This window comes from Vombatus ursinus, unplaced genomic scaffold (assembly GCF_900497805.2).
Source record: "Vombatus ursinus unplaced genomic scaffold, bare-nosed wombat genome assembly UNPS02014171.1, whole genome shotgun sequence".
Taxonomy (NCBI): Eukaryota; Metazoa; Chordata; class Mammalia; order Diprotodontia; family Vombatidae; genus Vombatus; species Vombatus ursinus.
Genome location: NW_020953949.1, coordinates 4727711 through 4744729, shown reverse-complemented (window position 1 = coordinate 4744729; position 17019 = coordinate 4727711). Strand labels below are relative to the sequence as shown.

Below are 17019 nucleotides of genomic sequence, written 5' to 3'. Positions count from 1 at the left end.
GGGTTAACTCCTCCTCTACCCTTAAAACAAGCTCAGCTACATCTTGATGGTTACAGATAAGGGGCAGGGGCAGGAAAGAGAATCTCATTGTTGGAAAGGACTTCAGATCCATCTAATCCAATCCTTACCTGATAAAGAATACTCACAACAGGGGCAGCTAGATGACACAGTGGATAGAGCACCAGCCCTGGAGTAAGGAGGACCTGAGTTCAAATCCAACCTCAGACACTCACTAGCTGTGTGACCCTGGGCAAGTCACTTAACCCCAATTGTGTCACCAAAAAAAAAAAAAAAAGGAATACCCACGACACACTTGACAATTAATCTCTGCTTGAAGACCTCCAACAAGAGAGTGAACATACTGTGTCCCCACGTAGTTCTCTCCACTTTTGGTTGCTCTTTGTTAGAAAGTAGGAAAAAGAAGGAAACAAACAGGAAATAAACATTTATTAAATCCCTAGTATGTGGTAGACAGTGTGCTAAGTACTTTATAAATATTATCTCATTTGGTCCTCTCAAAAACCCTGGGAGGAATATCGAGAGAACTAATGAAAAGAAATGCAGGGGAAGGTGGCCTAGCCATTCCAGATCTTAAATTGCATTATAGAGAAGCAATCATCAAAACTGCTTGGTACTGGCTAAGAAACAGAGCGGTGGATCAGTGGAGTAGGTTAAGTGTGCAAGACACAGTAGTCAATGACTATAGTAATGTGTTATTTGATAAACCCAAAGACCTCAGCTTCTGGGATAAGAACCCACTCTTTGAAAAAAACAGCTGGGAAAACTGGAAAAGAGTATGGCAGAAACTAGGCATAGACCAAAATCTCACACCACATACCAAATAAAGTCAAAATGGGCTCATGATTTGGATATAAAGGCTGATACTATAAGCAAACTGGGAGAGCAAGGAACAGTTCACCTGTCAGATCTATGGAGAACAGAAGAATTCATGACCAAACAGGAGATAGAGAACATTATGAAAAGCAAAATAGATAATTTTGATTACATTAAATTGAAAAGTTTTTGCACAAAGAAAGCCAATGCAACTAAGATTAGAAGGAAGGTAGAAAATTGGGAAAGAATTTTTACAACCAGTCTCTCTGATAAGGGTCTCATTTCTAAAATATATAGAGAATTAAGTCAAATTTATAAGAATACAAGTCATTCCCCAATTGATAAGTGGTCAAAGGATATGAACAGACAGTTCTCAGATGAAGAAATTAAAGCCATCTATAGTCATATGAAAAAATGCTTTAAATCACTATTGATTAGAGAAATGCAAATCAAAACAACTCTGAGGTACCACATCACACCTATCAGAATGGCCAACATGACAAAACAGGAAAATGATAAATGTTGGAGAGGATGTGGTAAAATTGGAACACTAATGCATTGTTGGTGGAGTTGTGAAATGATCCAACCATTTTGGAGAGCAATTTGGAACTATGCCCAAAGGGCTATAAAAATGGGCATACCCTTTGACCCAGCAATAGCACTTCTAGGGCTATATCCCAAAGAGATCACACAAATGGAAAAAGGACCTACGTGTACAAAAATATTCATAGTAGCTCTTTTTGTGGTGGCAAAAAATTGGAAATTGAGAGGATGCCCATCAATTGGGGAATGGCTGAGGAAGTTGTGGTATATGAATGTGATGGAATATTATTGTGCTGTAAGAAATGATGAACAGGCAGTCTTCAGAAAAACCTGGAAAGACTTGTATGGTCTGATGCTGAGTGAAGTGAGCAGAACCAAGAGAATGTTGTACACAATAACAGCCACGTTGTGTGATGACTAATATTGATAAACTTAACCCTTCCTGGCAATACAAGGATCTAAGACATCTCCAGAGGCCTTGTGAGGGAAAATGCAATCCACACTCAAACAAAGAACTATGGAAGCCGAATTGTTATTTTTTTTTCTCTTCTGTTGAGTTTTGTTTCCTCTTTCTGATGGTTCCTCCTATTGGTTTTAATTTCTACTTACAACAACACTAATGTGAAAATATGTTTAATATGAATGTAAATGTATAGCCTATATCAGATTGTGTGCCGTCTTAGGGAGTGTGGTGGGGTGGAAGGGGGAGAAAAATTTTAAACTCAAAAGTATATGGAAGTGATTATTGATAAATCAAAATAAATTAATAAAAATTAAAAAAAAACCCTGGGAGGTAGGTACTATTATTTTCTCCATTTTACAGATGAGGAAAACTGAGGCAGACAGAAGTTAAGTATCTCACATAGCTAGTAAGTGTCTGAGGCTGCATTTGAACTCAAGTCTTTGTTATTCCAGGCCCAGCACTCTATCCACTGAACTACCAAAGTAAATAGAGTAAAAGTAAATATTTCATGTTATTCTTATGGAAAAGATAGAGAGAAAAAGGTTAGATAATAAAATACCATTACATGGATTCAGAGATCACCAAAAGACTGGATTCAAAGATTAGTCATTAATGATTTTGCGTCAACTTGGAATAAAGTCTAGCTTGTAATGCCCCAGGAATCTGTGCTTGGTTCTATTATAGAGGCAGCTGGTGGCCCAATGGGTGGAGTGCTGGGCCTGGAATCAGAGAGACCGAAGTTCAGATCTAACCTCAGACACTTACTAGCCGTGTGACCTTGGGCAAAACTCTATTAGCCTCAGTTTCTTCAACTGTAAAATGAGAATAATAACAGTGCCTATCTCACTGGATTCTTGTGAGGATCAAATGAGGTAATAATTTTGAAGCATTTAGCACAGTGCCTGGTACATAGTAGGCACTATAGAAATACTTATTCCCTCCGCTACCCACTCAACATTTTTATCAATGGCTTTCATAAATGCCTAGCTAGTCTGCTTATCAAAATTGCAAATGACACCAGTTTGAGAGGGTTGGCTAACATGGTGAATGACAGAATCAGGACCCAAAAAGATCTTGATAATCTAGAAAATGTGGGCTGAATCTAATACGACTAAATTCAGCAGCAGAAAATGCAGTCTTATACTTGGGTTAAAAAAAACTGTTGCCACAAGTACATGAGATCAGGAGACATAGTTAGATAGCAGTTTGTCTGAGAAGAATTTGGGGAGTTTAGTAAAACTGCAAGTTTATGAGTCAACAGTGTCGTATGGCGGCCAAAAAAAAAAAACCAACAAAAAACTAACATGATCTTGAACCGAAAATAAAGAGAAGCCCAGCTTCCAGAAACAAGGACGTGGTTGTGCTTCTGTTTCCTGACCTGGTCTGCCTTGTGCTCAGTTCTAGGCTCCATAATTTAAGAAGGACATTGATAAACTAGAGAATATTCAAAGGAAGACAGGATGATGAAAGGCCTTGAGTTTACACAATACGAGGATAAGGCGAAAGAGCTGGGGAATTATAGTTTACAGAAGAAGAGATCAGAGACATGCAACAGACCTTCAAAAACTTGGAGATCATCTTAATGCAGTATTTCCACTGCACTTGTTGAAAAGTTTTGAAATAGATTTCTAAGCAAGTTCAAATTCAATTTAATAAGCATTTAAGCACCTGCGAGATGTAATTATAATAGCTAACATTTGTATAGCACCTACTATGTGCCAGGCACTGTGCTAAGCGCTTTGCAATTATTGATTCTCACAACAACCCTGGGAGGTAGTTGATGATGTTGATGATGATGATGATAATAATAATAATAATGATAATTAACATTTATATAGTGCTTACTATGTGCCAGGCATGGTGCTAAGGGCTTTACAATTATTATCTCATTTGATCCTTATAACAACCCTGGGAGGTAGGTGTTATTATTCTCTCCATTTTACAGATGAGGAAACTGAGGCAGGCAGAGATTAACCCCTTGTCCAGCAGTCACACAGCTATTAAGTGTCTGAGGCTGGATACGAACACAGGTCTTCTTGACTTCAGCACTATCCACGGCACTATGTAGCTACCTGTATATAGTTGTTTGCATATTATTCTCTCTCTAGAATGTAAACTCCCTGAGGGCAGGGATGGTGTTTTTGCTTTTCTTTGTATCTCTCCTACTTAGCATGGGGACTGGCACACAGGAAGGGCTTGTTTGTTGTTTGGCCTTCGTTCTTGAAGAGGACTGTGATGTAGGATAATAACTGATTGTTGACTGTTATCCCGTCTTGCCCGCTACCATTTCTAAATTTTCACATAACGAATTAGGGACTGACACATGGGTCCAAAAGGTGATTCCTTTGTCACTGATGATGAATATAGATTGTTTCAGAAACATGAAGAGATCTATCCCATTTTACATTTATTTGTTGACCTTTTGCCAGTTTCACCCAGCTTAGGGACAATGGAACTCAATTTAGGTCTCATGCCAAGTTTTCTGTTTTTGCTTCCATTACTTTTCATGGTTTAAAAATTCATTTATAATCTTCTGTCATACTACTTCAAAACGTTTTACAAATGAATTTGTATTATAAACTGCCTTTGGCTGCTATGCCTCTGGTTGGGAAGAGCAAGTGTTCTCCGGCTGAGGCAATTTCTGGGCTCTTTCTGAGAATTTAAATGACTTGCCCAAGGTCACTCAGATAGCAAGTGGCTGAGCTGGAAGTTAAACCTATGAATCAAAATCAAAATAGGATGCTTTCCACAGCATCACATGATATCCCAATGTAAAGTGAAGTTTTGTAGGGAATTGGTATAACCAAGGTCAATTCCTTTGCCTAGAAGTGGTGTGGTTCAGTGGGAAAGAACACTGTATTTGGAATCAGAGGACCTGTGTTTGAATTCCAGTTTTCTGTGTGACCTTGGGCAAGTCACAGCCTCTCGGGAATTTATTTTCCTCATCTGTACAGTAGTGGACTAGATGACTTTTCAGGCTCCTTTGGCTCTTGATCTATAACCCTGTGACCCTGTTTTCATTTTCCAATTTTTGGCACTGACAACTTGTATGAATAGCTCAGATTGGAGATAATGAAATTGTTCGGCATCTTCTCTAGTCATTTTTTTTTGGTCCCTGATTTCTGAAGGTTTATGGAAAAGTGTTATTTTATTTTGTTTTAGTTAATTTAATTTGAGATTGTCTTTTTATCATGCCCAGACTCCTCCTTTGTGTGCCCTTTTTTGCCTCCTCACCCCCACTCACCATATTGGTACTGGCCTTAGTGTAGATACCAGATTGGCTTAACCCAGTGAAGCTCAGAACTCTGTTATTTTAGAAAAAGAAATATGTCTTTCATTGCTTCTAAACCCCTGGAATAAAAAGTTGTATTCTACATATATACATATATAAACACACTCATATTCACGCCATGTTGCTAGAAGTTGCTACTTTAAAAATTCTTATTCGTAGATCCAGTCATTAGCACAAGACATAGTAAGCCAGTTCTTCAGGCTTAAATCACAAGCTGATTTCTTTCTCTACACTTTTTATTAAATCATTGCCATGACTGATGCTCTGCCAACTTAAACACAAAAGTGCCCTGAATGGTCTGATTTTAAATCAGCGGGCATGATCTCCCTCAACATTCTATCAGTTTTTACCATATTCGATCCCTATCAGATTTCGTAAGTCCAAGAGAGAATGTTTTAAGCCTCAAGTTAATGTAATACTGCTTCGGGTCTTCCTCTGAAGTCTTGTAAGGACTTAGCGACCATAGAGAATCATCCTTTGTATATGAATAGGAAGTTTTCAGTCAGAAGTTCAATCTATCACTGGCCATTGGAAAAAAGTCTCTAAATCACTAGTAATTAGAGAAACAAAAATTAATAGAACTCTGAGGTACTATCTCACATCCATCATATTGGCTAAGTAGACCAGAAAGGAAAATGACAAATGCTGGAGGGGATGTGGGGAAATAGGTACACTGTTGTACTGTTAGTGGAGCTATGAACTAGTCCAACCATTCTGGAAAGCAGTTTAGGTTGTAACAATGATCACCTGTGAAAAGACTTAGCTACTCTGATCAATCCAATGATTTAAGACAATTCCAAAGGACTCACGATGAAAAAATACTATCCACCTCCAGAGACAGAACTAATGAACTCTGAGTGCAAACTGAAGTATGATCTTCTCACTTTCTTTTGCGTTGTTTTGTGATATGACTAATATGGAAATGTTTTGCATGATTTCACATGTATAATTTTACCTTGGGCAAATCACTTAACTCTGTTTGCCTCAATTTCCTCACTTGTAAAATTAACTGGAGAAAGAAATGGCAAACCACTTCAGTATCTTTGCCAAGAAAATTCCAAATGGGGTCATGAGGAATCAGACATGACTGAAAATGCCTAAACACACTCATCTTGCATTATGAGACCAAGGGTTGATACTTGGGAAGGGTACCTGAAAGCCATATTTCAGGAAACTAAATGAAAGAGAGTTGCACTGAAGTCAGGAGACCTGGGTTCTACTCTCTGAAATTCACCCTGGGATTCTGTTTTTTTGCTCTATAAAATGAGAGGGTTAGATAGGTGGTTTCTAAGTCCTCTTTCAGCTCTAACAAATGTAAAATTTGTAGTGTTTGCTTCTGTGCGAAAATTCCTTTTGAATTCTTTTTCTATCAGAAGCCAAACAAAAATTGAAATCCCACCATTAAACTAAATGAAACTTAATTTAATTGCCAAAGAACAAGTCAGACACCACTGAGCTTTTTTAAAATGGCAGTAGGGCGGAGGGCATGTGCTCTTTTGTCAGACATCTATCTGGTTAACTTGAATCTAACCCAGAAGCTGGGAATGGGGGCAGGAGAAAAGAGAGTCAAAAGAGGCAGGAAGGATGGGCAGAAGAAGGAGATAACTGTGAATGAGGAAGAGAAGGTACTCAGGAAAAGGGATTCATGGTTGTGGGAGCAGCGGATGGAGTGGAAGGCAGAGAGAGGAGGAGGGAAGAGAATGAGAGGCAGGCCCAAGAATGTGCTAGGGACTTTCTCAGCTCTCTTGGGATATCACTGGCCTATGAAACAGATCAAGCCCCTCTGGGGATTCTTCGTCTATGAGAGTTATGTACTCTTTCCCAGGCTAGTGGCCCTCACTGGAGACAGAGAGCTGGGATGGTTCCAACCACATTCTTAGTCTAGCTACCCATTCTCTCCTATTCCATCCACTGAATTACTGATATCTGTATCACCACATTCCACAGAAAAGATCAGCCAAGGGGGAGCACTCACCAAACTGAGGTTCACTCTGGCTATTGTGTCCCATGTCCTCAGCACCAGGCCTGAGTCCCTACCAGGGAAGCTACCCTTGCCTCAAACTTATGTTCCTCCACCTGGGACCCAGAATTTTCTTCTAGAGCCAGAGGCCTTGAGAGATTCTTCTCTGGTGGAAGGAATTTCCCCAGTGTTCCAATGGGAGTACTAACATCATTATAATAATAGCATACATGTCTATGATTCTTTTTTTGGTTTGTTTGTTTTGTTTTTGTTTTTGCTAGACAATGGAGTTAAGTGACTTGCCCAGGGTCACACAGCTAGTAAGTGTCTGAGGTTGGATTTGAATTCAGGTCCTCCTGACTCCAGGGCCGGTGCTCTATCCACTGCACCACCTAGCTCCACCTATGATTCTTGACAAAGTGCTTTTCTCACAACACTGCTATAAAGCACATAGGGCAAATATTATATTTCCCACTTTACTACTACTACTACTACTACTACTACTACTACCACAATAATAATAACAGATATTCTCATAGTGATGTCATGGTTGCAAAAACACTTTTTATACATGATCTCATTTGATCATTACAATAACTTTGTGATGTAGGTACTAAAGGATATTATTGTTCCCATTTTGCAGGTAACAAAACTGATTTGCCCCAGGATAAATGGCTAGCAAATAGCGGAGCCATGATTTGAACCCAGTGTCCTTGTTCCCAGTTCAGTGCTCTTTCCACTCTTCCATCTATCACTCATGAAGAAGGACCAGGTCTCTGTGCAGACCTAAGCCTAGGAACCTTCAGGGGCTCATTCACCCTAAGCCCTGTGGTTGTGGACCCCTTTGTAGCACCATGACATCTTCATCATTCTGGATGGATGCTGTGCGTTTTAACCGGCCTTGCCCTAGAAAATTGCATTCCAGACCGGGTGTAGACAAGCTGACTCATCTACCAGCATGGCTTGTACTTCTGAAACAGTAATTGCGCCAATCTTCCCCTTCTTAGTTCAGGCTCCCAAAACTGCATCTGCACTTTTAAGCCCCACTCTCAAATACCAATCCAAAACAGTGACATTCTCTGTCTAACCCCTCTTCTCCTGGACTTTGCCAAAGACCCGAAATAGAAAAATCACAGGATTTGAGAGCTGGGGAACCCAAAGGTCATCTAGTCCAACTAGTCTCATTCAATGCAGGAATCTCCCCTAAATTATTCTCAACAAGTGATCATGTAGCCTTTGTTCAAGCTCCTCTATTGATGGGGAACTCACTACCTATCAAATTAGCCTATTCCATTTCCAGATGGTTCCAAGTTCACTGCTCTTAATCCTTATTACTGTCATGCTAGGTAAGAACCAGAAATAGCTTTTAAGCAGTAAAGTGTAGTGGAAAAAGAACTGAACACGAAATCAGAAGACTGAAATTTTAGTCCTGCCTCTAATACTTATGAACTATATGACCTTGGGCAAGTCATTTAATGTTTCTGAGCCTCAGTTTCTTTTTCTGTCGGAATATTGGACTAGATGGTCTTGAAGGTCCCTTTCAGCTAGAATAACCTGTCATTTTGTGGGATCCAAGTCCAGAAGGCAAATCCCACTCCAATGCTTTGAGTCCCCTTTTACAGAGAAGGTGAAAGTCATTAAGATGCACTAGGTAATTATGAAGGTAGATACTGTGCTAAGCACTGGTGATACAAAGAAAGACAAAAGACAGTACTTTCTCTCAAGGAGCTCACAGTCTAATGGGGGAGGCAATAGGTGGACTGACTATATGAGATCGGGGTCTTAATAATGGTCAATTCTTCAATTGAAAGCTAAATCTCCTAACTGGGACTCCAATTCCTGAGTATCATTTAGTTCTCCAGGGATGACACATTTCCCTCTGGACACTGAAGCAACCGAATCCCTTCCTAATCTAACTCCATGTCTAACCAACTTCCCATTTTAGGTATTTGGCCCAAAGACCTTAGAAATTAAAATGTTAGTTCAAGATGCAGCATAAACTACCCCAGAGGGCAGAGACCATTTGCCCAGTGGCCTGTAGGAAGAGGTTACATTTGTGTTCTTTTAGGGGAAGGGAGTGAGGAGCGTAGTGTAATGGAAAGGACCCTGGATTGGAGGTTGGGAAATCTGAGTGCTGGTGCTGATTCTGCCAACAAGTAGCTGTGTTACCTTGGGCAAATGACTTTACCTCTAGGGCCTATGTTTCCTCTCCCATAAAATGAGGTTAGATGAAATGATTTTGTAAGGTCTTTTCCAGGACTAAAAACAGGGACCTGAGGGCATTAGAAACTGCCTTTGCCTGCCCTGCTCTGGAAAAGCTGACCCATCCTGGTCCTAAGGAAACTGAAAACCAGTCTCCCTGATTCATTCAGGAGCGCTGGTTCACCTTACACAAAGCAAAGGCCTGGATAAATGGCTCCTGGCTGATGGAGAGCATAACCCTCCCAAAGGACTCACGATGGGGAACCAGAGTACACATGAATCAGGGAGGAAATGAGAACCTTGTTGGTCTACACTTAGCATAAGTCTCCTCGAGTACAGGCTCCTTTGGGTTCCTCTGGTCACAAGGACAGGTTCAGAGTAGTGGATACGCTTCAGGGTCTCAGAACCTTCCTAGATATGGTGGAAGGTGGAATGCAGGCAGGTGTACTCAGGAGTGTGGGTAGTATGACATAGTGGAGCGCTAGATCTGGAGTCAAAAGATCTGGGTTCAAATCCTGATTTTCTCATTTACTACCTGTTTGACCTTGGTAAGGTCACAACCTCTCTGGGCCTCAGTTGGCTCATCTCTAAAATGAAAGTGCTGGACCAGAAGACCTCTAGGGTCCATTTGACCTCAAAATCCATGGTCCTATGCTTCCAAGAGGCTACTGGGCACAAATCAGCCACATCCCCTCTGTAGTTATGTCTTTTTGTTCTCAGCTCACACAGGACCAGTGAAGACAAACTGTGGGGAGCTGTGTGGTACAACCTAGTATACATCCACCCAAATGCACCTGACCTGATCAGAGCCCCAGGGGCTACAAACCAGATCATGCATGTCACCTCATTGTCAGGAAGTCCCTGTAGTGAAGGTTAGAGTTCACATGGCAAGCTCCATCCTCTTGTTTCTTTAAATCACAGTTCACTACCACTCCTCCAGGAAGCCTTTTCTAATTAATCCCTTTCCATTCTCTAAACTGAGGGTAATCCTTATCCTACTCCTCTCCCTTAAAGCACTTTTTAAATAATAGTATTGATCTGTATGCATTATTATCTGCCCGGACTATATACTCCTTGTGGTCAGGAACCACTTTTCTACATGTCTAATAGCCTAGTACCAGCCTAAACAATCTGTGTTCAAACAATATTCATTGATTTGCAGGCCCAACTCCTCACTGACCAGGCCTTCAGCCTTAAGTAGTCATGGGAGAGAGAAGCAAAGGTACAAGGCTGCTCATTCTGTTTTCTAAAAGATATTGTGAATGCCTGTTTCCTCATCTATAAATAAAACAGAGTATTTTTTTATTTATGTTCTTTATATAAAGCAAAAATATCTGCCCTCTCTTCCTCGCATAGCTGCTGTAAGGATGAAATAAGATAATGTATACGACAGCATTTTTTTTTTAAGTTGTAAGGCTCTGTATGGATGGAACATGGTGGTCTCATTTTCAGTCTCCTCCCATGCCAAGAACAGCTGGAGGGAGTTTGGTTCTCCTGGAAGGATGGTTGTTTATCCCACGAGCATCACAGCAGAAGACTGGAAGCCTGGGGACCTGGGCTCTAGGTCCAGCTCTGCCACCGACTTGTTACTTGACCTTGAAGTCACATTACTTCTCTCACTACCAATTTTCTCTTTTTGAAAATGAAGAGCTTGAGTTAGATAATACTTGTAGTATTCACCTCATAGGGTTGTTGTGAGGTTCAAAGGAGATACTATTGATCGGTAAAGCACTTTGCAAAATAAAGTGATACATACACGCATACATATATACATATGTATATGTATATATATATATGTGCTTATATTTATATCTATCTATCTATATCAAGGCAAATATATATATGTGTGTGTGTGTATAGTTACATGTATCCAGTTAAATTTATATGTATATATATATATATACACATATACACAGTCACATATGTATGTATGCATGTATGCATGCATGCATGTATCTCAATATAGACAGATAGATTTGATTGTCTATGTGACTTTCATTGGTGTAGAGAACTCCCAGGGAGGAAATTCTCTATTAATGCAAAAGTCAGCACATTCTCTGGAAATGATAGCCAGAGAGTTATCTAGAACATTGAGAGGTTAAATGACTTGCCCTGGGTGACACAGCAAGTATGCATCAGAGGAAGGGCTCGAACCCAGGTCTCTCTGGCTCTCTGAGTCTGGCTCTCCATCTACTTAGATAAAACTGCTGCTTGTACGCTTATCTTACTATAGATAATCACCAAGAAATTTACGTCATGAATTTCATTAGTTCCCTATACACTATGCTACACTGTGTCTTAAAGCACACTGTAAATGTTAGTTATGGCTATTATTAGGTGCTCTCCAAGATTCTTTTGTACTTTTAACATTCTGTGTTCCATTCTAAGCTCTGTTCCAGCTCAGACATTCTGTATGCTCAGGTCTTTAGAGCTCTAACACTCTGATTCTGTCATCTTCCAGAAATGCTGTTATAATGCCATCGTTGTCCTCTGCTGGCAGCCTCAGCAACTTGGACCATTTCAGGCACAGGGCTAAGACCCTGAGTCACTCCTCCCCCTCCCTTCCTATCAACAAGTTCCCAGATTTCTTCCTTCTAGCATTTTCTAACCCTAGAAATGATAAATTGGCCATCAACTTACCTCTGAGACCTCAGAGCTTTCTTACGAAGATACCTCACTCAAGCTGAAAGAGACAGGAAGGTCTCCATTCTTAAGCCCCTCCTGGAGCCCAGACTTAAGAGCAAAGAAAGAAGAAATGTCACAGTTCAGTCTGATACTTTAAGTTCCTTCACATCCTCACATCTGACCTAGAAGGCAGATGGATAAACAGGGATGCTTTGACTCTAGAAAGACACTATCCCAGCTTCAATGGTGACTGCCAAGCATCTTCAGTGTCTTACCAGAAGCCCATAAGTCCCCTATGCCAAAAGGCCCAAAAGATCTTCCTTCATCACAATCATGCAAGGGTTTGAGCTGAGGGAGAAAGACGCCAGTGGATCTTCTGTTCTAGTCCCTGCTGCATCCCCTGTATACCATTCTCATCTTGAACTCTTCATCTCTTCCTGTGTTGGGGCTATGACTACCTTCCTGTAAGATTTCAAAAGCCAACAGCCTCAAAGACAAATAATTGAGCTGAGTCTGCCCCCAGACCAGCTTCCTGGATCAGCCACCAGTCTGATAAGTTGAGAGGGCAGATGGTGATGCCGACATCATTCTTTATTCTTAGAGTCAAAACCCTGCACAAACTCAAACAGAGTTCCAAGGAGGAATCAGGTAAAGTTCTCAGTCCTAATGAAAGAAAAAAAAATCCAAAAGCTGTTGCCTTTCCTCTTTATCTGCCCTGAAAAAAAAAGGGGGAAAAGACAAAGAAAACATCAATGTTAATATGCATATTGGACAAGTGGAAGTACTGAGATAGAAATGTTGAAAGTAAAAACCAGAGTGCTGCTGATCTGGGATAGTCTCAAACTCTGAATAGCTCCTAACTCCTCATCCCATGATGTTATTCCTCTGTCTTCAACACTGGTTGAGTTGCTATTCTAGAATTGGGCTCAGCTCACACTCTTGGCAGGCAAGGCTCCAAGGTGGGGGTCCTTGATGTTTTTTGTCTCAGGGACCCATTTGGCAGTTTGGTGAAGCCTTTGGACTTAGAGTAATATTTTAAATGCATAAAGCACAATGTATGGAATTGTAAAGGAAACCACATATGAAAATAAAGAGTTATTTTTTTCCCCATTCAAGTTCAAGCACTCCCTGAAATCTATGCACAGACTTCTTGGGGAGGGTGTCTGTGGGCCCCAAGTTAAGAACCTCTACATTTGGGAAGTTAACAATATTATTTGCCAGATCCAGAAGGACAAAGGAGCTTTTCTGAAAATGTCAGCTTTGCAGGTTTTTGGAAGACTACCTTTGAATGTTCCTTGTGGGCAGGGACCACTTTTTTATGTGTCTAATAGCCTAGTTCTAATAGCCTTTTCTGTTCTTGCAAGACAATATAACTTCTTCCTCTCCCCAGTACAACAGCAAATACAATTACAGTATAATTTAATAAGCAGTTCTTAAACACTGTTTAGCCAGCACTCTGGTGGGCAATGGGAATGACACAAAGTTTAGATACGACTTGGTCCCTGCTTTCAAGTTCAGAGTCTAGTAGAAGATAAAATACCAACAGAGAGGGTTATAATACACATGGCAAGGGCATCCAGATTATAAATTGTAGAGATGAGGGAATCATAGATTAGAGGGAAAACTATAGGGACACCAAGAAACAGGGGAGTTTAGAGACTTGCCCAAGACAACTAGGAAACATAACACAGAACCAACCATGTGAAGTCTGAGAGGGAAGGTTGTTGTGAATGTGGGATGGGAGTGTGGAAGTCTCCAGCATAATTGCCACTCAATTTGAAACAAGTAGTTTGGGAATTGCTAAGTATCTTGCCCAGCCTCCTTTTCCAAAGAACAAATAATTCTAATCCAAGGACGCAGAATGTCAGGGTTGGGAGACACCTCAAACTTCAAAGACCTTCTAGTGTAACCCCCCCCCAATTTTGTGGAAAGGGGAACTAAGACCCAGAGAGAATGACTTCTCCAAGGTCACACAGCTAGCAGCCCATATTCCTATAACATTTTGTAGTTTAACAAAGCACTTCTCCTCACAACCATCTTGTGGGATAGGAAGGACAAATATGTTACCTCTGCTTTTACAGAGGAAAAACATAGTTGCTAGAAAGCTGCCTTAAAGTCAAGAGGTCCTGGGTTCAAACCCCATCTCTGGCTGTGTAACCCTAGGCAAGCACTTAAGTTCTTTGTGTTTTAGGCACCTCTCTAATACTGTAAGTTGCAGAGAAAGTGCCAACTTGCATTAGGACAGGGAGTTCCCTTACTTGGGAATTCCTTATACTATGAAACCATAGGTCTGCTCCTCATTTCTATCTTACAGATGGGGAAACTGAGGCACATGGAGGTTGAATGACTTGTAGTTGAGCTAGAATTTGAACCCAAGTCTTCTGACTTCAAGGCCTGTGTGCTTTTCACTATGCCACATTGTTGCTCTAGTAAACTCCTTTCCTTATTGCATTATAATTCAACCCTTTCATTATTTTTTTGTTCATTCATTCAACAAATATCTACTGAGCACCATAGTATGTACAAGGTGCTGTGCTAATTAACATGTGGGATATAAAGTTGTACAAAACCTAGTTCATACCTTTAAGGAATATCCCGCGGTATATACCATGTTGGTAGCACAACTTGAATCCACATTCAGCCTTGAAATAGAATCTTTTAGACTTTATTGTGACATACAAATGAAGACAAATGAAAGCAGGCAGCCCAGAGGAGGCAGGAAACCACAAGTCTCTGGGCTAAGGACCTTGCTGCTACTTGTCACCATGATGGAAGAGAGGCCCACAATCACTAGACATTCAGTTTTATCCATCTTTTCCTAACTTTATTTTATGGCTGGATAAAACCTCGATGTGTACAGTCACAAGCATATTCATGGCATGGTTGCATGCTTTGCTGAACTTTGACTTTTCCCTCCACAGGGAGGGAGAATTTTAGGGCCAGGAGAGAGAGGAGAATCTGCCTGCATTGGAATTTCTCGATTCCTCTTAAATCCTTGGGCAAACTGCCTTAACTCTGTCTCTCAGCTACCTCTTTACCCCGCAACTCTGAACTGGCTTTGAGGGACAGAGGAAGCCCAAGATGATTTTCAAGTGGGGGGCTTTCTACCTACTTCATAATTGTGGTCAGTAAACCAGGACAGCATGAGTTTAACCTTCATTTACTCGAAGATAAAACCCTAATACTTCCTGCCTGAGGTGGAAGAGGCTTGCAGGAAGGGATCTCATTGACAGTACCCTATATCTGGTATGTGGTATTTGGCCCTGTCAAATGTCTTGCTGCATACATTCCTTCATCACTCAGAGTGCAAGTTAATTTTTTTAGTGTATTTCTTTATTTTTATTGTGATAAGATGTCATCTTCTGAGAGGGCGTATAAGAGGATGTTGATATTGCTGTGTAAACCCATATTTCTCTGGTAGATCAAAAAAAAAAAAAATCAGTCTTCTCTCTCCCAAGGGGCATGGGCCAATGATTCAACATCATGAAGTAGGGAAGTGATTGGAAGCAATAGTCAGTATAACTGGTGGATCAGGAAAAGTTGATCATCCCTGTTACATTAAGAATTATCAAAACCCTTTGGGTCTTCCAATATTCTCTACTTCCCTTCAGTGCCAGAGGAAGTGGATTTCATTAACAAACCTAACCCCTCTACTTATCCTTGATCTCACCTCTTGCATCTCTTGTATCTTGCATGGGCCTCTCCCTCCCACCTACATCTTCCATCTTTTCCTCTCTACTGACTCCTTCCTCTCTGCCTACAAAAATATTCAGTTCTGCCATATTCCAAAAAACAAACAAACCCTTCATTTGTCTCTGCTATCTCCCCACCCAAGTTGTCTCTTTCAACTCTCCTCCACTCCTAGACTTCAAGAAAGAGAAATCTATCTTTACCACCTCCACTTTATCACCATCTACCTCCTCCTTAATCCCTTGCAACCCGACTTTGTCTCTACAACTTTACTGAATCTACTTTCTCAAAGGTTACCAATAAATGACTTCCTAATTACCAAATCCAATGACCCCTTTACAGTCTTCATTTTCTTTGACCCCTCTCCTGTCCTTGATGCTTTCTCTTCAATAGGCTTCTTTGGCATGGCTAGATCCTGGTTCTCCTATACTCTCTGACCACTCTTTTCAGGTTCTTTTACTGGTTCCTCTTCATTCTCCTACCTCTTGAGTGCACAACTCCCAAAAGGTCACTTTTTTCCTTTCTTTATACTCTCTTCCTTGGTGTTCTTATTCACTACCTTGGCTTCTATCATCTCAATGCAGATAACTTCCAGATCTTTACTTCCAGCTTGAACTTTGAGTACTACTCTTACAACTGCTAATTGGACAAGCTGTACTTCAATGTCCTGTCTATACCCCAAATTCAACATGTCCATAAGAGAACTCATCCAGAGAGGTTAAGTTATTTTCCCCCTCCAAAATATGGTCCTCCTTCTAGTACCTCTAGTTATTTTGATACAATACGTCTTCTATTACGTGCCTACCATGTACCTACCACTATTTTCCTATACACAGAAAAATTCAATGATATTCTTGACTTTTCATTCTATTCTCCTACCCATCTAAATAGCTACCATATCCAAAATTCCTCTCCCATATATCCCTTTCTTTCAATTAATACCACTACCATCTTAGTTCAGTCTCTTATCACCTCTTGCCTGGACTACTATTAATAGCTTTCTAACTGGTTTCCCTGCCTCCAGTCTCTCTCCTCTCTAATCCATCCTTCATATCTCTGTAACAGTAATTTTATCAATGCAAAGGAGAAGAAGAAGGAAAGGAGGAGGGAACAAGCATTTATTAAGTGTCTATTATATGCCAGGCACTGTGTTAAAAGCTCTATAAATATTATTTCATTTGATCCTCACAACAACCCTGGGAGATAGGTGTTAATATTATCCCTGTTTTATAGCTGAGGAAAATGAGGAAGACTAAGGTTAAATGACTTGCCCAAGGTCACATAGCTAGTGTTTGAAGCTAGAGTTGGACTTGGGTCTTTCTAGACTCCAGGCCTAAGTGCTCTATCCATTGTGCCATCTAGCTGCAAGAGTCTAACAGTGTCACTCCCATACTCAAAGCCTTTATGTGT

The 17019-nt window shown here is 40.6% G+C and overlaps 1 protein-coding gene across 5 annotated transcripts in view; it reads right to left on the bottom strand.

Annotated features, from left to right (window-relative positions):
* The window catches only part of NLRC3 (NLR family CARD domain containing 3), a 65299-nt gene extending 52917 nt beyond the window's left edge, over nucleotides 1-12382 (bottom strand). For all 5 annotated transcript variants that reach the window (XR_003568915.1, XR_003568914.1, XM_027859721.1 and 2 more), the window contains exon 1: nucleotides 11935-12382. The gene's annotated coding sequence lies outside the window, so the exon portion shown is untranslated. The remainder of the gene's footprint in view (nucleotides 1-11934) is intronic.
* Nucleotides 12383-17019: the final 4637 nt, after the last annotated feature.